Raw genomic sequence first — 26,849 nt, 5'->3', positions numbered from 1 at the left:
GAACAAGATAATGTTGAATCATATCAACCACTTCTTAAGGGTTTAAATTAGTTCGTGTTTGTCTAATTCTTTTTCTCCAGCACATTTGTTCAAGTATTGGAGAGAACCTAGGTACATCAGATCTGGCTTAGGTTGGACTGTAGGTTGGGAGTAAGTTGTTCAGCAAAGAGAAGATCAGGAGCAGGATAACAAGTGTGCGTGTACATGTGTTTGTGTATGCATGGGTGATCATTTCAGGCATTGTGTTGGATACTGTTTGGTGTTTTGGGATCACCTTTCTTATTCTGGCAAGTAGGTGGGCATGGATAGATCAGTCTAGATTAAAAGGGAAGGTTAATGTTTGACTCTCTAAGGCATTATGTACTGCTTAAGGCAGGACTGAAGTCTTTACATGGCTTTCTGAAAAATTCAAATAAAACATTGTCTTCACTTTTTCCTGAATTTAGTAGATATTGGCATTTGGGCATGAGTATGTAATTTAGGTGATAGTAGGTTCATATGTTACCAGGCAGGAATTTAATTTATGGCATTGGGATGACTAATGGGAGCAACCAGAACTATGTATTTATTTTCCCATCAAGCAGTGAATTTATACCACTGATTTCCTCAAACAAAAAGTTCTCTAGGAATGCCATATTAAAACATTCTGAAGTTCGATGGGACATAGAAATGTTGCCTCCCTCCTTTCATTTCTTTCTTCCTTTTGTTCTGTCCACCTTAGCTGAGAAATGGCCATGTTCCATGTGCTGTGCTAGGTACCTGGGAGTGGAGTGGGGTCTGAGGGGCTGTTCCGTGGCATAAACTGACATGCCAAGGAGACAGTCATATTTTTAAAAAGTGCATTGTGAGTACAACTGACAGTGGGAGGTGGAAATAGGGATGCACCATGTTAACTAGACTTATGGTGGTCATCATCTTATATTACCTGCAAATATCAAATCACTGTGTTGTACACCTAAAACTGATACAATGTTATATGTTGATTATATATTTCAATTATAAAGCAAAGCAAAATGGAGAAAGAAACAGCAACACAAACCCTGAGCAAACAAACAATGACGATTCAGGAGGTAGCACAACTGGTGTGATGGTCATGGTGATGATGATGAAGGATGGAGGCATGAGATGGTGAAGGGCTGAGAAGAGCTCAGTGGAGGAGTGCGAGTGAGCCGGCCAGGTCAAAGGAAGACTCAGAGTGAACCAGGGGAAAATGTACCCATGTCAAGGTAGGTGTGAGGGGAGGGTAGGCAGAGCAGGGTTCTCTAGCCTGTGGAGAGAGCATCCTCAGAGGCACGGTGGATGGTCTACTTGAGAATAAGCAGAGAGTCATGGAAGAGGAGGAGACTGAAGCAGCAGGCTTGTGGGGCCTTGAATGCATGTTCAGGACTCAGATGGGATTTTGCAGACAAGAGGGACCTTGCAGAGGTTTGGTGGTTTTGTCTTTTTAATCAGTCAATTTAGTGTTTTTCTAATCATATAATATATACAGATTTATATAAAACATGCGGAAGTTTTCACAATTTATAGAACGTTAGAGTTAAAAAGGATCCAAAGTATTACTTCACCTTTTTCTTTTAGATGACAGTATTAACACTGTAGAGGTGAAACACACATGAACAGCATGCAGAGGTTTAGGGGAAGCAAAATTGGATGTAGTCCAGGGTTCCTTATAAGGCCACAGATGATGTTTCCTCCCTTTGGGTACTTTCTTCTTCTTGAAATCAAGTAATCTATGTATAACTCTTTTTCTTTAAAGACTTAAACACTTTTTGGGTCTGGCTTATGTAATATATTTTATCTCACTCTTTTTATATTTATGTAAAAATATTTGAAAAGCGATTTTTTTTTGTTGGTTTTATCCTTTCTGTGTATTCTCCAAGAGCAATTATTGCTGCTATAGCCAATTTTCCAAATAATTAAATGTTTCTTTCTCTCTTTATGGTTCTTGGGGCGCCTGGGTGGCTTAGTGGGTTAAGCCTCTGCCTTTGGCTTGGGTCATGATCTCAGGGTCCTGGCATCAAGCCCCGTATCAGGCTCTCCACTCAGCTGGGAACCTGTTTCCCCTTTCCTCTCTGCCTGCCTCTCTGCCTACTTGTGATCTGTCTGTCAAATAAATAAATAAAATCTCTCTCTTTATTGTTCTAATGTAGTAGAGCATATACAATATAATATTTATCATTTAAACTCTTCTAGAGTGTCGAAGTCTGTGGTATTAAGTCATGCACATTGTTGTGTAACTATCACTACTGTGCATCTCCATGTACATTTTCATCTGGTTCTAAATTTTCATCCTCTTAAGCTGAAACTCAAAACTTCTCTCAGCCCCTGGCCTTACACTATCTCTATGAATCCCCCATATTTTTAATGAAAATTTTAAAATATGCAGTTAAGGTGATAGAATTGTATAGAGAACATAATATATGGACCACCTTCTCTCTGTAGTTAACAATTGCTATATTTGCATTTCCACAGATCTGTCCACTTATTTCTCTGTCATTTATCAGTCCCTGTTATTTTTTCCCCTATGTTTTTGATACATTCCAAAGTAAGTTGTAGACACCAGTATCTTTTCCCCTAAATACTGCAACATGTTTGTCTTACCAAGAGTTCAATATTTGTTTACAGCCATAAGTAGATATTTTATTTTATTTATTTTTTTATAAATTATTTATTTATTTTCAGAAAAACAGTATTCATTATTTTTTTTCACCACACCCAGTGCTCCATGCAATCCGTGCCCTCTATAATACCCACCACCTGGTACCCCAACCTCCCACCCCCCTGCCACTTCAAACCCCTCAGATTGTTTTTCAGAGTCCATAGTCTCTCATGGTTCACCTCCCCTTCCAATTTCTCCCAACTCCATTCTCCTCTCTAACACCCCCTGTCCTCCATGCTATTTGTTATGCTCCACAAATAAGTGAGACCATATGATAATGGACTCTCTCTGTTTGACTTATTTCACTCAGCATAATCTCTTCCTGTCCCGTCCATGTTGCTATAAAAGTTGGGTATTCGTCCTTTCTGATGGAGGCATAATACTTCATAATGTATATGGACCACATCTTCCTTATCCATTCGTCTGTTGAAGGGCATCTTGGTTCTTTCCATAGTTTGGCGACCGTGGCCATTGCTGCTATAAACATTGGGGTACAGATGGCCCTTCTTTTCACAACATCTGTATCTTTGGGGTAAATACCCAGGAGTGCAATTGCAGGGTCATAGGGAAGTCCTATTTTTAATTTCTTGAGGAATCTCCACACTGTTCTCCAAAGAGGCTGCACCAACTTGCATTCCCACCAACAGTGTAAGAGGGTTCCCCTTTCTCCACATCCTCTCCAACACATGTTGTTTCCTGTTTTGTTAATTTTGGCCATTCTAACTGGTGTAAGGTGATATCTCAATGTGGTTTTAATTTGAATCTCCCTGAGGGCTAGTGATGAACATTTTTTCATGTGTCTGATAGCCATTTGTATGTCTTGATTGGAGAAGTGTCTGTTCATATCTTCTGCCCATTTTTTGATATGTTTGCCTGTTTCATGTGTGTTGAGTTTGAGGAGTTCATTATAGATCCTGGATATCAACCTTTTGTCTGTACTGTCATTTGCAAATATCTTCTCCCATTCCATGGGTTGCCTCTTTGTTTTGTTGACTGTTTCCTTTGCTGTGCAGAAGCTTTTGATTTTGATGAAGTCCCATAAGTTTATTTTCGCTTTTGTTTCCTTTGCCTTTGGAGACATATCTTGAAAGAAGTTGCTGTGGCTGATATCGAAGAGATTACTGCCCTATGTTCTCCTCTAGGATTCTGATGGATTCCTGTCTCACGTTGAGGTCTTTTATCCATTTTGAGTTTATCTTTGTGTATGGTGTAAGAGAGTGGTCGAGTTTCATTCTTCTACTTATAACTGTCCAGTTTTCCCAGCACCATTTATTGAAGAGACTGTCTTTTTTCCACTGTATATTTTTTCCCTTTTTTGTCGAAGATTAATTGACCATAGAGTTGAGGGTCCATAGCTGGGTTCTCTACTCTGTTCCACTGGTCTACGTGTCTGTTTTTATGCCAGTACCATGCCGTCTTGGTGATCACAGCTTTGTAGTAAAGCTTAAAATCAGGTAACGTGATGCCCCCCATTTTATTTTTGTTTTTCAACATTTCCTTAGCGATTCAGGGTCTCTTCTGATTCCATACAAATTTTTGGATTATTTGTTCCAGCTCTTTGAAGAATACCGGTGGAATTTTGATTGGAATGGCATTAAAAGTATAGATTGCTCTAGGCAGTATAAACATTTTAACAATGTTTATTCTTCCAATCCAAGAGCATGGAATGGTCTTCCATCTTTTTGTGTCTTCTTCAATTTCTTTCATGAATGTTCTGTAGTTCCTTGAGTACAGATCCTTTACCTCTTTTGTTAGGTTTATTCCCAGGTATCTTATGGTTCTTGGTGCTATAATAAATGCAATCGATTCTCTAATTTCCCTTTCTGTATTTTCATTGTTAGTGTATAAGAAAGCCACTGATTCCTGCACTTGACTTTGTATCCTTCCATGTTGCTGAATTGCTGTATGAGTTCTAGTAGTTTGGGGGTGGAGTCTTTTGGGTTTTCCATATGAAGAATCATGTCATCTGTGAAGAGAGAGAGTTTGACTTCTTCATTGCCAATTTGGATACCTTTTATTTCTCTTTGTTGTCTGATTGCTGTTGCTAGGACTTCTAATACTATGTTGAACAAGAGTGGTGAAAGTGGGCATCCTTGTCTTGTTCCTGATCTCAACGGGAAGGCTGCAAACTTTTTCCCATTGAGGATGATATTTGCTGTGGGTCTTTCATAAAGTTCAGAAGGTACTCAAACACCTGGAAGCTAAAGACCACCTTGCTTAAGAATGCTTGGATCAACCAGGAGATCAAAGAAGAACTGAAACAATTCATGGAAACCAATGAGAATGAAGACACTTCTGTCCAAAACCTATGGGATACAGCAAAGGTGGTCCGAAGGGGGAAATATATAGCCATCCAAGCCTCCCTCAAAAAAATTGAAAAATCCAGAATACACCAGCTGTCTCTACACCTTAAAGAACTGGAGAATCAACAAGAAATCAAACCAACTCCACACATAAGAAGGGAAATCATCAAGATTGGAGCTGAGATCAATGAGTTAGAAACCAGAGGTACAGTAGAACGTATCAATGAAACTAGAAGCTGGTTTTTTGAAAGAATCAATAAGATCAATAAACCATTGGCCACACTAATCCAATAGAAAAGAGAGAAAGCCCAAATTCATAAAATTATGAGTGAAAAGAGAGAGATCACAACTAACACCAAGGAAGTAGAAACAATCATCAGAAGTTATTATCAACAGTTAGTTATATGTCAATAAGCTTAGCAACCTAGATGAAATGGATGCATTCCTGGAAAACTATAAACTACCAAAATTGAACCAGGAAGAAATCGACAACCTGAATCGACCGATATCTAATAACGAGATTGAAGCAGTGATCAAAAACCTCCCAAAAAACAAGAGCCCAGGACCTGACGGATTCCCTGGGGAATTCTACCAAACTTTCAAAGAAGAAATAACACCTATTCTCCTGAAGCTGTTTCAAAAAATTGAAGCAGAAGGAAAACTTCCAGACTCTTTCTATGAAGCCAGCATTACCCTGATCCCCAAACCAGGCAAAGACCCTACCAAAAAGGAGAATTTCAGACCAATATCACTGATGAATATGGATGCTAAGATTCTCAACAAGATCCTAGCCAACGGGATCCAACAGCACATTGAAAAGATTATCCACCATGAGCAGGTGGGATTCATCCCTGGGCTACAAGGATGGTTCAACATTCACAAATCAATCAATGTGATACAACAAATTAATATGAGAAGAGAGAAGAACCACATGGTCCTCTCAATTGATGCAGAAAAAGCATTTGACAAAATCCAGCATCCGTTCCTGATTAAAACGCTTCAAAGTATAGGGATAGAGCGAACATTCCTGAACCTCATCAAATCTATCTATAAGTAGATATTTTAAATCTTAACACCAGGGACCAACTTCTTCAGGTAATTCAGTGTTTTAGAAAAAGAACTCGAGGCCCTTGTGCTAGGGGAGATAAATGGGAGTGATCTAGAGGAAATTACTCCAAGGTTTATAGCAGGCCCAAGATACATATAGATCCAGACTTACCCTAGAAAATCCTGAAGGATACTTAAACAGAGTAAAACAGCAAACTAAAAACCTAGTGTAACTAAATCTCTCAAACTTAATGAAGCAAAAGGAGTAAAAGCTTTGGAATCAGAGAAATCTGGATTTTCATCCCAGATGTCCTATGTGCCCATCTTTCCACCCATCCTGCTTCTATGATGATTCATAAAGGATTTGGTGTGGTTTATAAAGGCCTAAGAAAAATAGACATTGAAATCTACATGGAGGGATTGTGTTAATATCATTTTAACTCAAGTTTCCTGGCAGCAAATACAATCATTTATATAATTCTCATTGTCCATGAGAAGAAAGACTCTCCAAGGTCAAGTCACATAATCTTACGTGAATCCCATTTCTCTCATCTATAAGATGGGGAATGCAAATTCTTATATGTCTCAGGGTTGTGGTGAGAATTATGTGGGTCATTGCCTTTGAAGGGTCTGGCTCACTGCCTAACATACCTGTGCTTAGCAGTTGTCAGTCCCTCTCCCCTTTCCTGCCATGGTACCTTGAGACTTGTGCTCCTACTCAAAGTGGAGTGTGAGGAGTCCAGCAGAAGGGATGTTTTCGTTAGAGTCTCATAATTGAGGTTCTAGTGCCCATGGCAACTGTTTTCCTATTTACCCACACATTTCCCAGTGATAGTCTTAGTGTATTCTTTAACTGTTCATCTTTTCAGGGCAGGCAGAAGTTTGCTAGGGTGCTTCATTGTCTTTTTTTCTTTTAAGATGCACCAACAGGGTAGAGCTATATGATTAAAAAAGCAAACAAAGAACACATTGTCATCAGCGTGCGATGCTTTGTTGATGGCTAAGAGCATTTTAACTTCCGTTTACAGTTTTCCAAATGTTGGTATTAGAATGGAGGCATGATCTGCTGATCTTTGGGGGCCAGTCAGTGGGCAGCAGGATATATTGTTGGATAGTTCACTGTAGCTAGATTATTGAACGATTCCTCCAGTGCTTTAGGCATCTTGGCACTAGAGTTGGGCTGTCACTTGGCATTTCAATTTGCTTCTTGGCACATTAGTCTTCTGACAACCCCGAATTCCAGATTTGCTCACTTTAGTTAATTCAGTAGATGTATTTAGATGTTGTGATGGTTAATTTTGTGTTTCAACTTGATTGGACTAGGCGGTGGCCAGACGTTTGGCCCGGTATCATCCTGAGTTTGCCTATGGAGATGTTTCTGGATGAGATCAGCCTTTGAATCAGTGGACTGAGTAAAGTAGATGTGATGGTCTTCATCCAGTTAATTCAAGACTCGAGTAGAGCAAAATACCTGAGTAAGAGGGAACTTCTCTTGCCTCCTGTTCCAGGGAGCTATTCCAGGTCTATTCCGGCCTTTGGACTTAGGTTGAAATAATCTGTTTTCAGGTTCTCAAGGCTGCTGGCTTTCAGACTGGAACTTATAACATTGGCTCACCTGGGTCTCCAACTTGCCACCTACATATATATCTAGGGACTTCTCAAGCCAATGCCTTGCAATAAATATACACATATTTGGCATATATATGTACATAGGAAAATACACAGTTGTTATTTGAAGAGTATGAGGTTTGGGGCACTGACCCTGGCACCATCGAAAATCCACATATAACTTTATATTCTCCCCAAACTTAGCTACTGGTAGCCTACTGTTGACTAGGAGACTTATCAGTAACATAAATGGTCAATTAACACACATTTTGTGTGTTGTATATAGCATATACTGTATTCTTACAATAAGGCAAACTAGAGAAAATGTTAAGAAAATCATAAGGAATAGAAAATGCATTTATAGTACTGTACTGTATCGAAAACAGTCTGTGCATAAGTGGACCCATGTGGTTCAAACCTGTTTTGTTTAGGGTCAACTGTATATACCTATATATGATTGTTTATATAGATCCTATTCATTCGGTTTCTCTGGAGAGTCCTTATTAATGCAGTAGCTTGGACTGGAACCGACACTTCTATAAACATTGAGCATAGGTTATTTGCATAGAGATAGTGGGACGTTTTCTATATCATAGAAAAATAATAATTTTAAGGCATGAATTAATTGCTTTTTGTTAAGTGATGGTATTTATTGCCTTATGTAATTCTCAGCATAGCCCTGCAAGGCATTTTAGAGCCAGTGAACAGGAGCAGAGCCAAGATTTTCATGCAGGTGTGTTTAATTCCCAAGCCTATGCTCTTTCTACCATGAAGAGAATCCTAGGATGTCAGGAGGAATAAATAGTTTATTCTCTTGGCAGGATTTGAGGCTCTGTATGGCTTTATAGTTTAGGATTAAAAATTTTTGTTTTGGAGATATTTTAACATTTTCTGTTTAACATTCTGTTGTCTGACTTCAATCTGTATGATGGATTGAAAAAAAAAAAGTCTTCCAAAACCGTTAGTGTGTTCTTTCCTTGGCTTTGATTGAAGTGCCTCACCTGCTCAGTGACTGAATGAACTCACGAAGCTAGAACTGGATTCTCATAAAGTTATATTGGGAGAGCGTTAGTGCCTACAGGTGATTTGACAAAAAAGGAAGTGAGTGGGGGTGTCCATGGTCCATTAAATTGGACCTACATAATATACCTCATTTTGGAGGTTCGTGATTGTACCTGAGAGTGTTAAGTTCTCAGATGTCCTCCGATAAAGATACCCTCTTCATATTTTGTAACTCAGCATTTCTGGAACTTATTTGACCCAAGGCCATTTATGATGCCAATTTAGAACCCCATGCAACATGGTATTAGGGGAAATGCTGGCCTCAGCATGGGATGGATGTCTGCCCTTGGTACTTATTGAGGCTGGAGAGAGGCCCGGTATGAAGGACCCTGTGTCGTGCTCCTCTGTAGGTATTTTACTTACAGCCTCATTTGTGTAGTTCTCATTTGAGTGAAGGCCTGGAGGACATACACATTTGCATCAGGATAGTCAACACATGATGCACGCTGTTCTAAAGTCCAAGACGCAGAAAGAGCAGCATTCTCAGAAGTAGCAGTGTGATTGCAAACTTCGCGGATGAACATCCCTCTAGCAGCAGCACGCTGGGTGCATTGGAAGGTGGATGTAGAGCCATACATTGAAGCCCCAAATGGGATGGAGAATTAGGAGAACACATGCCTGTGTCTTGTTTGGTATTCCCTGACCCAGTGTGATTCTGGCCAAGGCCGTAGCCTCTGCAGCTGCGCCCTATGACACAATAGCAAAGGGCAGACCGCTCCTGCTGGGGGTGACACAGCTCTGTTACCAGAAACAGTCCATGAAGGTTGGACCTGATGCAAACCCATAGAGGATGATGGATCTGTGTGTCCCAGGAACGTGGTTTTTGAATATTCTCTGACTTCAGTGTCATCAGAAATGCCACCATGGTATGCTTTCTTTCCCAAGGAGATTTTCAGTCTTCAGGCAGTCTAAGCACACAGAAGTCTCTTTGAGCAGCAGGAGTCTTTTTCTTAATGAAATAGCAAGATGATTTCAGCAGGCATTTATCTGACATTTCCTATATGTTCTGGAGGACAGACTAGCCCAGTCCTTGCCTTCAAAGAGTTTACTTAGTTTAGAGGAGGCAAGAGTGTCTTTTAAAGAAATAAGGACAATAAGGTAGCAGAAAGCTACGTAGATCTTAGCTGGAGATGGTGGATGGGTGAAAGGAGGAGTGTCCCCAATAGTGGGGTGGAAGGTCTGACTTGAGGACAGAACTGGGGAAGAGCCAGTCATTTAATGGAAATCCCGAGTACTGTGGCTGGAGTTTAGATGAGGTCACTCAGGTCACAGGACTGGTGAGGAGAGGTAGGATCAGGGCCAGATAGCCTCTGTGCCACATACTACATACATATCTGGGACCTTATCCTATGGTTTATAGGTAGCCACTGAAAGAGTTAAAATATCATCGTATCTACACTGTAGACAGGATGCTTGGACTCCTTTATGGGGAGATGCAAACAGATGAATAAATCATAAATAGGGCTTGGGACTCAGATTTATGTTCAGTTGGCAGTCTAACCCACTCGGAGGTGGTCTTTTTATTTGTTTAATAACTGCTTCGCCTCTTTCACAGCAGTTTTTTTGGTTGCACTGAAATAAAACATGGGAACTTGTTTAGCACAAGAGAAGTAAATTACTTGGCTTGATGTAGTAAAAAATAAAATAAAATAAAAAATTCCTCCACTATATTCAAGCCAAGTGTGATGCCCTTCCTCTGTCCGCTTCTGTGGTTCCGTCATTCTTACAACAGCAAATTCTTCCTCCTCCATCATTCAGGAATGGGAAAAGTGGGACTAAAGAAGGACAAGGCATTGAGTTCTTCATGTGGGGATTTGAGTGGTCGTGTGCTGGAGGCAATTGTTAGCATTTCTGCCCAACTCTCTGTTACGTGACATCATGTTGGTAACTTGAACCTGGCCATGGTGGGAGTATTTACACTGCAGAAATCAGCAAATGCTGCAAAGAAGGTCCCACCCTGCACCAATTAAACATTGACTGGCCCCCTGTTGCAAGGGGGGGGCTTGCAGAGGCAAGATCAGAGATAAGCAGGGGGAAGAGAGCCCTGCTAGTGGGGTCCCTTCCCATCTATTTCTGGCTCACAGTGACATATTCAACTCTCTTTGCCTTTTGGGCATTAGCCCTGAGATGGAGAGCTGAACCAGAGACTGTGCCTTCCTGTGCTCCCAGCCTTGCGGAGAAAGGTGTATGGTAGGGCTCTTCTGCCCCTTGGGTCCACCCTGCCAGCAGTGTCTAAAACACATAAGCTCCTGTCAAGGGTCTGTCACCCCAGGCACAGCTGGGCTGGCTGATCAAGGCTCACAGAGCCTAGTGCAACAGTTCCACTATACTGGCTTATTTTTACCCCTCAGTTTCTTTGATCAAGTCACCAGACAGTAAGGAGGAGGAGGATGTCTTCTGTGTCAACTGTCAAGGTCCAGGTCCCAGGTCCTCATACCAATGATATTCCTTGTAAAGAGAGGCCTTTGCCAATTGACAGGTTATGTGACAACACTAGGTTTGGCTCAAAGTTGGAATAAGTGTCTGTGGAATGAGTGAGGGAGCATTACCAGCAAGTGGGGCAACGCAGGTTTGGGAGAAATAACACCACTTTCCTGAGTAGTGGAATTTTCTCTCAGGTAGCTGAACTCATTGATGTCCCTTTGGAAAGACATTGGGTAGATTGGTCAGGGGTATAAATTGCAATGACTTGAGCAGGAGTTACAGTTGACATTTTGCAGCAAAGAGATGCAAAAGGCAACGGGATGTGGGAATACTCACAACTGGCAAGCTTGCTGGGAGGCAGCTGGAGAACTGATCCTCTTGTGGAGTTGAATGTGTAGGAAATTGGGGATTAATGTTCTGCAGCAAATTCTCACAAAGGATTCCCTCTTTTGATGGCAGAAGATTGGCTATTAACGGGGTGGGAAAGAAACCTGTTCTTAAAGGCAGAGCCCACTTTGGAGGCCATATTTACCTTAAATAAGAGTGTGCACTTTTAATTTTCCCAATGATGTTTTTAAATTTATTCTACTCAGTTTTCTAGGTATTTATGACATGATTGCATTTTTATGGGCATATTTTCATTTCAAGAGGCAACGAGGTACTCTCTTATGCTGGTTTGCCTGAGACTTTCCTGCATCTCAAACTGAAAGTCCTGCATCCTGGGGACCTTCTCAGTCCCAGGCACACGGGGGACAGCCAGTCATCCTAGATCAGCTATGGTGGAAACTGTTGTTTGTAGTCGGACAGCTGTATGGATTTACTGAGTCACTTTGGGCAAGTTGCTTGACCACTGACACCAGAACAAGGGTCAAAATTATGCTGGCTTCCTAGGATGTTGTGTGGAATTCAGTAAAACAATACTGCCACACACGTCGTTGGTGGGCAACACATTTTTTTTTTTTTTTTTTACACAAATATAGTTTTTCTATCATCCTGTCTTTTCCACTTTAGCTTTTTGTTTTGTTTTGTTTTTTAAAGTAAACCCTTGATGGAAGTAAGTGGGAGGCTTACCCTTTGCAAACCCTTTTGCTTTAACCTCCTGTAGACTATCTCGTTGGCTGTGCGGTGTGTTCCGGAAGCGAGCTCCACATTCACTTTTGATTGTTTCCAGGGCTGAGGGCTTGACATTTGCCTGGCAGCCCATGCTAACCAGGAATGCCTGTGTTTTTCATGGGAGGAGAGGGGACAGCCCTGGCTTCTCACTCTTGGTGTCAGATTCAGGTCACCCGGAAGTCAGCACCGACCTGCAGCTCCCTGTTTCAGAAAGTTGTTTGGAAACACTCGTGGTCAGTGGCCAGCAGGAGCTCATTCCAGTACTGACCTGGTGTCCAACAGAGCGGGAGAGAAGGTCATGCAGCCTCAGATATGAGGATAGGGAGTGAGACAAAAGAAACACTTTCTGGAGCTTGCTTTCTAACACTCAAGAGTGAAAAACGGGCAGTTTTTAAGGAATCCTTCCTCTTTTCTCACAAGGCTATGTACAAGAATTTCTTTCATGTACAAAAGAAATATATTTGGAAACTGTAAGCACATTATTTTTCTCAGGTTGGTTTTAAGGCCTTGAGAATAAGAGCAGGCTTTTTTTTTTTTTTTTTTTTTTGCCTACTTAGAAGGTGGGGATGAGCCTAACAGGTGTCAGTTTCATTTCTTGGGCCTGAAACCTTGGAGTCATCCTTAACTCCTCTCTTCTCTCACAAGTCCAGAGTATACTTCTCTCCATCTCCACTGCTGCCACCCCGGCCAAGCCACCATCATCTTTTGCCTGAAAAACTAGATGTGGCCTCTCACCTGATCTCCTTACTCCTACTCTCCATCCTCATGTCAACAGCCAAAATGGTCTTTGAACACAGAGGTCAGATCATGCCTCTGCCCCACTCCGTATTTGCTATGAGTTCCCATTTCACCCTGAGTAAAAGCCATAGTCCTTGCAGTGATTGACACAAGGTCTTTCTGCAGCCTCCCATCCCCAACCTTACCTCCTCTGACTCTTCCCCTGGTCTCCCGACTTATTCCTAGAGCTACAAGGTCTACTTCTGATTAGGGCTGGCCCTGGATGTTCCCCTCCCTGGGATCCTCCTCTGCTTAGCGCATCCTCTCATCTCCTTCCAAGCTCTGCTCAAATCTCACCTTCCAGAGAGGCCACCGCTGACCACCCTGTGTGTGTGTACCTGTGTACCGTGGCCTGGCCTGGTCCCTCCACGTGCCTCCAGCCCATCTACTCTGCTTCTCCTCTTTCCTGCAAGTCTTGCCAGCATATCATTTGTGTATGTCTTTGCTTTAGTCTCTCATACCAAATGTTCATCAAGACACAGGTGAAAGAGAATAGGTAGATCTGAGTTCAAATCCCACCTCTACTAGCATTTATTTCCTGTCCGATTTATAGAAGTTGCTTAACCTCTGAGAGGCTCAGTTTCCTCTTCTGCAAAATAGTGACAATGAATTCACTCAGCAAGTAATTTGGTTGGGTTGGGGAGGGGAGGGACCAGCACTGTGAAAGGCACTGGGGAGGGAGAGGTGAATAGTAAGACACAGTCCTTGTTAATGCATGATTGTAAAGAGGATTAAATGCACATATGCATATCATATACCTGGTAGAGAATTTGGCATGTATTTGGTGTTCATTAAATACAGTTCACTTTTTAGGGAGGCCTGATGGCTCAGTCAGTTAAGCATCTGCCTTCAGCTCCAGTGATTATCCCAGGGTCCTGGGATCGAGTTTCCTTCTCCTTTTAGTTCATATCATTTTCATTTCGTGCTAAGAAGAGTGAACTAGATTAGAACACACACACATACACACACGTCATTGAGCCACAGTAGGATTTTGGCGAAAGGAGCCTGGAAGAGCTCCAGGAGAGTCCAAGAGTCTCCTTATATATGCAAATCGTGGCATATAGGTTTAATTTAAATAGGCAGAAACTCTGTAGCTTTTATCAGATTCTCCAGGAGTGTCCTTGATCCATAAAAGTTAAAACCACTCTAAAACCCCATGATTGGTCCACTATTCTGGGCTTCCCTAAACAAAGATTTGTAATGGAAACTCTGAAATGATGATTAATTCCAGGGTGGAAGGTGGCTTTTGTGTGGTATTGGTGGTGCTGAGCCCCCAGCTTCCTGGGTGGTGAGAGGAAAGCCTGTGTATGTCAAGGTCATTGCCTTTTGAATCCCTGGTGCCGCTGGAATTTAAAGGCTTGTTCCTACGCAGATGAAACCAGCCCTGACATGGCTGGGATGACAGTGTGAGAAGTGTAAGCACAGGTGTTATGAATGCTTCATTAATCTGGGTTGAGTAGAGATCACAGAGGGCAGAGCCCCTCGGGCCCTCTGCATAATTCCGTGTTCTGATTTGGGAAGCCCGAGAAAAGGACTGCCCCAAAGGGAGATGAATGCAGAAGTGTTGCTATTATTATCATTATTATTACTATCATTATTATTTGTGTTTTCGATGAGGAGCCTGCTGCTCATTTAGCTTTGTGCGTTGCTGTCTGCTCTGGAACATATCAGCTCAGCTCCCATCATTGTCTCCTCATTTGCATGTACCATTCCAGGAACACGCTTTCTTTTCATTTCTTGCAACAGAAGAATTAGATGAGAAATGAGAGAAGTTTAAAAGACAGGAGAACAGTGCCAAGAAAGTATTTTGTCCTGCCTTAATGAAGCGAGCCAGTACTATTTTTACTATGGTCTCTCCTCTGGAGGAAAATGCTGCAGAGGCAAAAGCAAGACCATGGAGTGGGTGAGAAAGGGTTTCCTGGGTGTGGGATATGTGGGGTTTCTTTCTGGAGTCCCTCACTGTGTTCCCTGTTGGTCATTGGAAACCCCTCAGGAAGAGAGCGTGCCTCCCCGGGGAAACCGGTGGTACATGCTGTGCTGTGTCTTTCTGAAGGTGAGGCTCTATTCGTAGGCCTTTAGATGAATGACCGATGCAGTTCCCATAATAATTAAAAGCTCTTTCAGCTTTATTGAGGTATAACTGACCAATAAAAGTTGTATATGTTTAAAGTGCACAATGTGATATTTTGATATATGTATACACTGTGAAAGGATTACTACAATTAAGCTAATTAACATACCGCTTCACATAATCACTTTTTTTGGGTGCTGAGAACACTTAAGATATACTCTTAGCAGTTGAACTCATAAAAGCAGAGTCAAACAGTGGCTGCCAGGGATGATGAGGGGGCAGGGGAATGGGGCAATGTTGGGCAGAGGTTTGTTGGTACAAGCAACGTGTGTACAAAGTTTCTGTTACTCGGGATGAGTACATCCTGGAGATCTAATACGTAGCATGGTGGCTTACAGTTAGTACTCCTATATTGTATACTTGAAATTTGCTAAGAGACTAGCTGTTAAGTTTCTCACTGCAAGGGCCTTCTCATTTCAGCATTCTGCCACTGTCTGCCTGTGTGGTCTTGGGTCAGTGGTCGTGGCTGTACTCTCCTCTCCCTGTTCTTGTCTGTAAAGCTACTTAAAGATGGCTGGAAATGGTCTGCAGTTGCAGTCATTGTACCGTTATCAGAGGGCTGTGGGTGAGAGGGCTGTTGGTTAACCAGACGCTTAGCATTAGCCTTCCAGCTTACACAAAAATACCTACTTTGGGGAGACACCATAGTGGGTAGGCCAATGACAGGCTTCGGTTTAAATCCAGTTCTGCCACTTACTAGATGACCTCGGGCAAGTTAAGTTTCCTCTGAAGTTTTCAAGCATTGTCATGCTTACAAAGAGGGTCATACATACTACATATGGTAAACAGTAGCTATTCTTATTATTATACTGCTACTCTTACTATTACTAACTCACATTGGTAGCAAATACTTATTTTGGGGGAGAGGAGAGACTGGATATGTCCTATGGACACTACGCAGGGTTAAGCCTGCCCTTTCCGGAACAGTGAAGGCTCTGTATGCACATGGCCTTTTAGAGCTATATTTTGACAACTGCTCAATTACCCAGATAGCTGAAAACTATGTCAGCCACGATCCCAATGCATTATTGATGTTGGTCCTTTTCTTCCAGCGGCATCGCCGGGTCCTTGTCAGTGGAGAACAGGAAGGGTATTCTCTCTCTCTTGTGTCCCTTGGAGGCAGGCCAGAGTGGAATCCTGCTCCAAAATGTTACTTCCCTTCAAAGGTGAAAAGCATGAGTCACAGCTGGTCGTCCCCTTGGGTTATTTCCGTGGGGGGGCCCCTCCTCCGCACCATTTCACGGGTGATTAAGGACAGGCAAGCGCGCTCCACTGGGAGTGAGGACAGAGCCGGTGATGCAAAGAGGGATTTTCCTTCGCTGAGCAAACACCCAGCGACGTCACCAAGCCTCTGGGGCGCTATCAATTGCTGCGGTGAAAGGTGAAAGCGCCTTCCGAGGGGATACTGATTTGGCGTGATGGTTAGCAGCAGCTGGGACAAAGGGAGCCTCCTCGCCGCTGCTGCGGGCTTCTGGCCGCTTTGGAGGACCTGGCCAATGAGAAAAGCGTGTCCTCGATGTTTGCAAATGCCGGGCGAGATGGGCTCAGCCAGCAGCACGAAATGACGCGGAGTCAGGCTGCTGCCAAGATGCCCAGAATAATGCGTTCACATGTACTTTTGGAGAGCAAACTCTGATAAGCACTCAAATTTAAGCACGTGCTTAATTGGCTTAAAGAAAAGAGAAAGAGAAAGAAAAGTCCAATCACCACATTTTCAGAAGGTGTTTTTTTTTGTCTTTAAATTTCTGTAGCCTTTTTTAGGAGTGTTTTTTTTTTTTTTCTCCCCTTTATTCTTCCCCCCATTCCTCCCCCACCTCCTTTCCTTTATGTTTTAAGTGGTTTATGATGATGCTTTTATTAGTCGTGGTTTCCGGGGCTAGATAGTAACTGTGGGCGGTAGGTGATCGCTGCAATTTTAATCAAATTTATAATCAGATTGAATGATAGAAGTCTCCCTGCCAAGATTCTGACATATGCACATTTTCATTTTGATGAGAATGTTGTTTTTAAGAGCCATAGTTATCAAATAAAGCTCCCGAGGTGACCAGCAGTAAATGACCAGCCTGCTGTCAATAAACCCTTCACCAAGTTTGATTTTGCTGTGGGAGGTGGAGGGATTTTGAAAAGGTCATGGATGCATTAAAATTTCCTCTCTGACAAGCTGGTTCTAGAACAAAGAGATGGATAAATCCTGCAGTAAATGAATAGGAAATGTGGTCCCAAGTCCCAGCTATAGTAGTATCTTTAGGAATTGCTTGGAATTGATGGCAGAATGTTTTCTGATAGATTGGGTCGTACATAGAGCAGCAGTACATGGGAAATGATTACTGTGGTCATTAAAATTGGAACCTCCATGGCAAATGAGACCAATTTCTGCCCCAGATGGAGAGGCTACTCCTGCTATGTTGTGTGGATGGGTGAAGGGTGGGGACTGATTTTCACGAATGCTCTGTGGGCCTGAGTGGGCATGGGAAATAGGAACTGGAATCTTTGTTATCTGGAGGCTGGTGCCGGAGGCTGGTGCCGAAGGCTGTGTTCGGTGTGCCTATAGTGAAACCAGAAGGGCTGCAAACAGGATCTTAATTGACAAGATTGGAGCTCTGTTCAAGGACTTGGTACTTTCTTTTCAGTGCTTTGGTTAAGATTTCTTAAGTGCTTCTGAAATCCCACTGAGGAGAATTATTTTCATTTCTTCACTTACATTTAGCCCAGGCAACGGAGTAGCCACAGGATGGTGCCTGTGGGAGTCTACCCCGTTCCATGGTGGTACTGGTGGCACAGAGGGTTTTTAGAGCCTCTGGCTAAGATTTGCTTTGCATGTAATTACTTTTCCAATTGTGCCCATAAATTTCCATGCCTCTCCATAAATCAGGTCCCACACCCTGCTTATAGGAGTCTGTTTATATCTCAGAAGTAAAAATATAAGCATATGCCAACTTCTGATGAATCTGTCAGTCTGTATGTAGGAAGGATTCAGGGTCTTTTTTATTAGTATGAATCTGTCAAAAATGTATGGGTGGAAGGTATTCACGGGGACATTATTTTATTCTTCTGGATCTTAAAAATCCTTTCACTTCTGAGAATCAGAGGGAATAGAATGGGCCATTTAGGTGTCCTGGAGGACAATTTAAGAAAATGCCCTCGGGAGCATTTCCCCTAATTTCCCTTGTGTCCTTAATCACACAAAAAGTAACATTTCACTTATCTGGACATACAGTTAACCTTTTATGCACCAAAATGTAACCTGGCCAGCGCCTTACTGCCTTTCCCCAAACAACCCCAAATTAGCTTCCTGTCTAGTTGAAGATGGATTTGTTCCCATGTCTCAGGTTTGCTCATTGAATATAGTTCCTATGGCAGGAATCATTTTGGACTATAAATGAAATACATTTCATAATCCTTCTCTGAAAAGCCCAGTTGGTCATGGGCCATTTGTTCTGTTATAACCTCAGGGACAGTGGCGGACAGGACACTTGTGATCTCTGCCCTCTGGGACACTAGTCTCATGAATCTTGTAGTAATACTACCAACAGGGAAATCAGTTCATCACTGATTGGATTAGTTCAGTATTGTCACTGTGGGTTTTGGATGCTGGAAGTCATGGGTCTAGATCTCTCCTCAGTTCAGGTCACTTTTTTTTTTTTTTTAAATTTGTAAACTAAAGATTATTTTTTTGAGAGAGCAAGAGAAAGAGAGAGGAGTTTGCGGAGGGAGGGGCAGAGGGAGAGGGAGTGAGAGAATCCTCAAGCAGGTTCAGCCCTGAGTGCAGACCTTGAGGTAGGGCTGGATCCCAGGACCCTGAGACCAAGACCTAATGGGAAATCTAGATTAGGCCTCTTAACTGACAGCCCCACCCAGTGCCCCAGGTTACTTTTTGAGATCATTTGCATTCTTACTCCTTTCCAAACACTCTTCATGTAGCAACCAGAGTGACCCTTTACAAACACACCTCTTGGAATCCCTAAGTGATTTCTCCTTGTACTTCAGAGGAAAGCCACCCTCAAATCTGCCCTCAGGGCTCTAGTAAGGCACTACCTGGCTCCTCCCTGGCTCCTCCTCCCACTCCCCTTCCCACTCCCCCTCCCCACCCCCCCCACCCTGCCCTTTGCCACATCACCCCAGCCACCACTAACTGCCCTCAAGCTCCTTTCTGCACCAGAATCTTTACATATGCTGTTCCCTCTTGACAGAAATGTTTTCCTCCTTTCTGTTAGCTAGATGACTTCTTTATCTCCTTCAGGGCTTGGCTCCCTTGTCCCCTGCTTACAGACGTCATTCTTGACCACACAGGTGGATTAAAGATGGCTCTGAAATCTGTGTCACTTTCTTCCCTCCCCACCCCCCAGCCTTGGAAGGTAGAATTTATTTCTCCTGACCTTGAATCAGAGCTAGCACTGTGATTGCAAACAAATACAGTGGAAGTGATCCTGGCCCAGCCTTTGAGAGGAATGGCAGCTTCCCCCCCTTGGAACGCTTGCTGTCACAAGCCAAGGCCCCACGTGCGCGTGAAATCATATTCGATAGTATGATTGCAAGTGCGTGAGAGACCCCAAACAAGACCAGTGGAAGAACTGCCTGGTCAACCCTGAAATCATGAGAGGTAAAAAAATGGTCGCTGTTGTTCTGAACCACTACATTTTAGAGGGTGGTTTGTTATAAAGCAGTAGTTGGTTGATGCCAACCTATTTATAAATAGGCCCCACCCCTATTGTTTTCTGTACTGGATTCTGTTTATTGTCTTTTTAGCACATTTAATGATTTGTGATGATGTGTTTATTATCTGTTTCCCTAATTAGACTGACATTCCATGGTGGAGGCACTGGGTTTCTTATTGACCGCTGTATACCTCTCACCACAGGGCGCCTAGCGCATAGTAAGCACTCAGCAAAGTTTGTTGAATGAATGAATGGATTTTCAAAGTCCTGGCATTTGTTTGTGACATTGGGTCTGTGTCATCCCACCCTCCCACTCCCTGTCCTGCTACAGAGATAAGAATCTGCAAATCTTTTTCTCTTGTGGCAGTTCAAAACAATTTTTTGAAAAAAAAATTATTATTCTTTTTAAATTATACTTGTTAAATCAATTCTGCTTTGCATCTACTACACACCTTCTCAACAGATTTTAACAGTTCCCTACCGACAAGAGCATAAAAGGTCTAAGCTTCCATAGGGTGGCCCCAGCCCACCTCAATGTCCAGCCTTTGCTGTCCTACCCTTGGGGCCCCCTACACCAGGCACACCCATTCCTTGCCATCACCTGTGCCACCACACGCATTTTCACTTTCCTGGAGTTTCTCTTCTCTAGTTTTTCCTCCAGGAAGCCTTTGCCAATGGCCTGTGCCTTTAGTGGGCATTCCTTCTTTTTATCTGTGAACAAACCATTGAACCACATCCTTGGATGGGAGCAGGAGCCATTCTTGAGATCTGGGAAGGAGGCTCAGGGATAATGGAGCACTGGTCCATGGCTTCTGCTCTCAGCTCTGCCACTGGGCCTTCTGCACTGGGCTTCATTGAAACTGAGGGGCGCCTGGGTGGCTCAGTGGTTTGGGCTGCTGCCTTTGGCTCGGGTCATGATCTCAGGGTCCTGGGATCGAGCCCTGCATCGGGCTCTCTGCTCCGCAGGAAGCCTGCTTCTCTCTCTCTCTCTCTCTCTGCCTGCCTCTCTGCCTACTTGTGATCTCTGTCTGTCAAATAAATAAATAAAATCTTTAAAAAAAAAAAAAAAAAAAAAAAAAAGAAACTGGCTGGGCTACTTGTTCCTCTCCATATGATTAGCATCTTGGCTAAAAGGGTTGCTAAGGTCCCTTTCTGTGCCGAGGTTTTCCACATTCAAATTTGCTTCACAGCCATCGGAAGAACAGCCCGCTGATTTATGTGCATTTGGGTCAGAATTTGGCTGACTGTAGCATCAGCAGTTTTACATGAACAGAATTTTCAATTTCATTAGTACAGCCACGTTAATTCTGCTGGGTTGGCAGTGTCTTCTGAGAGGCAGAGTGGCCACGAAAGCGAGGAGTCAGGAGCCGCGTGCTATCGTGTTACCTGGCCACTAGTGGAGGGTAGATCAGTGGAGGGAGGCCAACAGATCTCTTGGACCTCATCCACTTCATCTCTAAACTGGGGATAAAAATAACATATTTCACTCACTTTAGGATCGTTTTGAGGAACTCACTTGTATAATAATGGCAATGCCTTGGTAGGCCATTATCAAACTGCTACTGAAACAAAATTATTGGGGCACCTATTTATCAAGATAAAAAGTCTCCTTACATTTACCTCGGGTCCCCTGCCCACCCCAAGGTCCTGTACCATTTCCAGGTTCCTTGCCTTCATGTTCTATTGGATGGATGAGATGGGGGAGGAACTCTACTATGCTTGTAGAGCTTTCAGTGTTTAAGGCACTGGCCATACATTTTTTTTTAACTGCTTCCAAAAATCCTCCATGGGAGTTCTATTAGTCAGAATTTTTATGGTTTTCAGTGGCAGAAGTCTGATTCATATTGTTTATTTGGTTTATATAACTTTTTTGGGGAAGGGGTTGAGCTTTTTTTATTTAAAAATTTTTTTTTTATTAACATATAATGTATTATTTGTTTCAGGGGTACAGGTCTGTGGTTCATCTGTCTTACACAATTCACAGCACTCACCATAGCATATATCCTCCCCACTTAAAAAGTCCATGGATAGCTCTGGCTTCAGGCATTGTAGGATCAAGGGGCTCAAAAGATCCTTTAAACTTTGCTTCTTTGTGTCTGTAGCTATTCTCTCTGCTGTTCTCTGTGTTGGTGTCATTTTTTTCTGGTATACTCTCTCTACATGGTAAAAAGATAACCCCGGGGCCAGGATAACTTCAAGCTTTATAATATTATCTCAAAGGAAAGATAAATAGACCCTCTCTCTTTCCCAGTGGCCATATCAAATCTCTCATAGGGAACAAATGCTATAGTTACATGTCACCCTTTGGTCACTTTGTTTAGAGATACAGGGATGGCTCTGATTGACCAACTGAAGTTGTGTTTATTAGAGTCAAATCTAGCCAGACTCCAGAAAGGGGACCCTTTTTTGGGGACCCATGAAAAGTTTGGTTATCCCAGGCCAGGCTGTGGGTTTCAAAGGTATGTGAGAACTGAAAGAGATCTGGCAGCCGCTGAGCCCAACCTAGCCCATGGCCAGAGAAGGGAAGTATCTTATCCCAGGTCACGTGTGATTCAGTGCTATGCTTAGACCTCTACTTGCCTGTGCCACCTCCATTGGAAGCATTGCATGAGTTTGCCACAGCACGTGAAAGATTCTACCAGAGAGAGGGGCAGAAACTTGTTCAGTGAGACCACACCTGAGCTGGGATTGCATCCTATTTCTTCTCCTGTCTGCTCCCCCTCCCCCTCTTGGCCAAACTCTGGGTAGCTGAGATGGTAGCTACTCAGAGCCCCATTTCAGATGGGCCAGAGAATGGGAGTCCTCTGGCCTTAGTGGTTCACCCTTCTTCGTGTACTTCCTTTTTCCTGGTGGAAATGGTTCCTGAGACTGAGTCTGCCCCAAATTATAAAACCAAAATGAGAAGGCATCAAAGGGAAAAGACAGTGTGACTGTCACCAGAGAGGCCCCTTGCCAGAAAGGGAAGCCGATGGGAGAGGAGAGCCTCCGCTGACAGTGTGTTATGGGGCTGGCTCACATCTGGTGTGAACGGGAAGGAGGAGCTGTGGTGCCTGGCGGTGCTACTTCCCATATCCTAAAGTCTTCTCTAGAACTTCCCCCTCAGCAGACTCTCTGGATGATGCCACTGCCAAATCATGAAAAATGTATCAAGGACGCTGGTGAGCTTCATGAAAGTTGAAGCAGGCAGTCCTGATCTCGAAGCTTCTCGAAGGGTTCTTTGGAGACAATGCCGTGCACTTTCTGGTTGTGTCTCTTTTCTTCGGGCAACTCTTCCTTCTTCATAGGCCGAGGTGCTCATTTGTATTTGATAGTCAGATTCCTTTTATGGAACCCTGGCTATCATTTGCCCCATGGTTGTTGCATATGCCCCTGGCAGGTTCCTGGAGAGCTGATCTCAGTGTATGATGTGTATTCAGGGCAGCGGGCACCCTTGACATGGGACCATGCCTTCCACTGCTTAGCATCACCCCTCATTCTCCGTCATGTGGGGAGAGCCTGAGTTTCTTCCATGACCATAGCCTGGCTGATCCTTCCAGCCTTCCTCCTGTTCTTCTTAGTTATGCACTTACAGTCAAGCCACCTAAAATAGTCTGGGAGCAGCTGCACACCCCACACCTTCTCGTGCTTCTGTGTTTCTTTTCATTCAGTGTGCCCTTTCTGGAATCACCTGCCTTCACTCATCTTCCATGTAAGCAATTTCTCGTCCGTTTTCAAGATCCAGTTTGAATGTCACCTCTGCTTTCCTGTCCCTCTCCCCCCAGCATCAGTGACCCTTCCTCTGTGTTCCTGCAGGCCCACCTTCTCTGCTATCGATCCTTTTACTTACCTTTTTATGTGTCTGCAGGGACACAGAAAGGAAAGGTACAGGAGCTTTGCACTCTGGTCTGGGTTTAAAACCTGGCTCTTCCACTTGTTAACTGTATGTCTTTGCAAAAGGGATCTGACCTTTGAGAACCTCTTCTTGCCTTTACTTGTAAATGGGCATGAGGAACTCTTCTGAACTGTTTGGTTGAGGATGAAATGAAACAGCCTGTGAGGTGCTTAGCATGATGCTTGACAGAAGGTAGTAGTGTTCAGTAACAGGTAAAAGTAGTGATTGTGGTTTTTATGATTATTATTGGGTTGTGATGTCCTAGAGATGAAAGGGACCCGAGGGCTCATTCTTCACATATAAAGCCTGATGCCTACTTCCTTGTTGGAGAGTCACCCAGCTTTTCCTTGAACTCTGCCACACAAAGAGACATCACTTTCTCTCTTATCTTTTGATACTTAATAATGCTCCTGATACAGAGGCTTGCCTAGTGCTTAGACAAAGTTACTCTATGTTTATTTGGGGAACTATTTTAAATTGGCAGTTATATTTATGTATATATGTATATGTATATGTATATGTATATGTATGTATATATGCATTATATATTATATATGCATGTCTGTCTTTTTTTCTATCTATTTTCTATTTTCTATCCATTTGTATCTAAACATCTTATATGATGTTTCACCATATAAGATTTCCTAAAAAGTCTTACTGAAAAAGCTGGGTAAGGAAGTCACAGTGGAAATTAACTTCCCAAGCAAAGTTGTGAGTGGCTTTGCATTTCCTTAGATCTTTAGATTCTCGGTGGGTTTGCATCTGTTTATTGCCTCTCTCTGTGTGGACTACCCATGGAAACTGTTGTTCATAATGTTGCTGCAGCGGTCAAACATATCCTGTCTGTGATAGATAAAAAGAATAAAATCTGAGTAACATAATAACATGATGCATCTAATAGTACTAATACTTTATTGGCAGGAAGCAGACAGATTTTTCCTAATGTAGTTTAGAAACAACCCTGGATTAGGAGCAAGAAATCCTAAAATAGTTTACGGTACTTTGGCTTCAGTTTTCTCATCTGCGAAGTGGGCGTATTCCTCACGCAGAAATGGGAGATAGAGAAGGCAGAGGTGGACCCTGCCCCTGAGAATGACGCATTTCCTCCCTGCCCTATTCAACCAGAGCAGCTCTTTCTTTAATTTTTCAACATGAAATAGCATTGGAGTCCCTTATAAAATGTTATTCTAAATAAAATGTTCTGTCACTTAAAAATTTTGTAAACTTCTAGACCATATTATCTTTAAGGTCTCTCCGGCTCCAAAAACTATGTGTCTCTAAAATAAAGAAGAGTGATGTATCCTTGCTAACTTTCTGATGCATGTTCAGTTTTAAAAAATGAAACAAAATTACTTTTCAGAAACTTATTTTTAAAAAAGATTTTGTTTATTTGACGGAGAGAGACACAGTGAGAGAGGAAACACAAGCAGGGGGAGTGGGAGAGAGAAAAGCAGGCTTCCTTCAGAGCAGGGAGGCCAATGCAAGGCTTGATCTCAGGACCCTGGTGTGGGGCTCCATCCCAGGACCCTAGGATCATGACCTGAGTCGAAGGCAGCTGCTTCACGACTGAGCCACCTATGTGCCCCACATTTTAGAAACTATTTTTGAATAATATTTTTTGTCTTCCCTTTCTGATTGGCTTAATTGCAGGGAAAGGCTATTCCTTTTCTTTTTCTTCCAAAATTTGCTCTTCTCTGACTTAATCCAAATCACACATCTGAAGAAAAGGTGATAGGTATGGTGGAGGACAGGAAGACAAATATGCTTTATTATTCCCTTGCATCCTTTCATCCCAGGCCAGTCCTTGGAGAATCCATACCATAATTAAAATATGTTTTCAACAACATGCATCTCCCTTTTCTGTGGTTTCTTCCCCCCCAACCACCCCGTTCTCTCCAGATGACCTTGTAGACTCATAAAGGTGGAACAGATGTAAAAAAAAATCTTTATACCGAAATTCTTCACTTGAACCATGTTGAAAATGGGACCCGGTGGGGGGACAGATTTGTGCTGGATAGGGTAATGAGCCGTAACTCAAACGCGGGTCTTTTCCAGGTCAGTTCATTTTCTAGTAGGTCTGGAAAACCTCCTGTGCTTTAGTTCCCTGATTGTAAAATAGGGATGATAAGAATAGTATTTGCCTATTGGAGTTGTTGTTAATATTATGTGAGCATAGAACCTTAGAGCAGTGCTTGGACTATAGACAGTTTTGGATACCTGTGTGCTGTTCCCCTCATTACTACACTTCCACATTCCGACAGCAGGCTGCCCAAGGTGCACAGAGATGGTAACCTCATTTGGAACCATGCTGCCTCCCGTCTTGCATCCCCAAAACAAGTTATTAAAATAGGTCTTTTTTTTTTTTTTTTTTAAACATCTAGTTTTAGCAGGTTACTGCTCCCTGCTGGGTAACATTGGGTAGGTAATAGGTTCTTTTCAGATAAATGAATTTAATGTTAACATGTTGGCTGCTTAATGCTATCTTTGTCTGGTGGTAATGTGTTAACTCAGTGATAATGTATGTGCTTCCAGAAAATCAAGGACTGACTTTCATGAGGTGACTTCAGATTGTGTGGTAGGTGAGTGTGTAAGTTGTTTTCAATCAAATGGGTCAGTCATCTCACCTTGAGGAAGCCACTTTCTTCCACTGGAATGAATGGGGGTGGTCATGCCATTCCCATCACTCTCACCTCACCTCTAATTTCTGGAAAGTAAATGCCGACTACCAAATGGGTGAGCATTTAGGATTTAAACACTATCACTGTATTCCTTTATCAAGGTCGTATGACTGTAACTTTACTGGAAAAATGAGGAAAAACTAGCTGTTATCTTTATCACTATCTTACTTTTGAGAAGCAGGCATAGAACTAATGGCTAGCCAAAGGATTCTGGGAGTGTGAATGAAAGAATCTGCCAGGGAGGGAAATATGGTTAAGGGGCAAGCTGCACCCAGAATCTCAGGAGCCCTGGGTCCCAGCTTTGAAATAGCCCTGGGAGGTGGTAGTGGCTTCATCTAGATGGGAGTTAGGCTGCAATCAACTTGAGCCAGGATCTTTCTTTTTCCGTCTTTGGTCTCTCTCTTAATACCCCCTCCTTCCTCCCTTCCCAACTTCCTATCTGGTCCCATACTTCCAGAGCACAGTGCTTTATTGACACTGTGAATGACCTAGGGGGACACAGTGAGTTGCCACTTTGTGGA

At 42.8% G+C, this 26,849-nt stretch overlaps 1 protein-coding gene across 7 annotated transcripts in view; it reads left to right on the top strand.

Annotated features, from left to right (window-relative positions):
- PDE1C (phosphodiesterase 1C) overlaps positions 1 to 26,849 on the top strand; it is a 523,080-nt gene that overhangs the window by 173,110 nt on the left and 323,121 nt on the right. The window lies entirely within an intron of this gene.

Source organism: Mustela lutreola, chromosome 4, assembly GCF_030435805.1.
Source record: "Mustela lutreola isolate mMusLut2 chromosome 4, mMusLut2.pri, whole genome shotgun sequence".
Taxonomy (NCBI): domain Eukaryota; kingdom Metazoa; phylum Chordata; class Mammalia; order Carnivora; family Mustelidae; genus Mustela; species Mustela lutreola.
The sequence above is the reverse complement of the archived record's forward strand: the minus strand, read 5'-3'. Positions and strand labels throughout refer to the sequence as shown.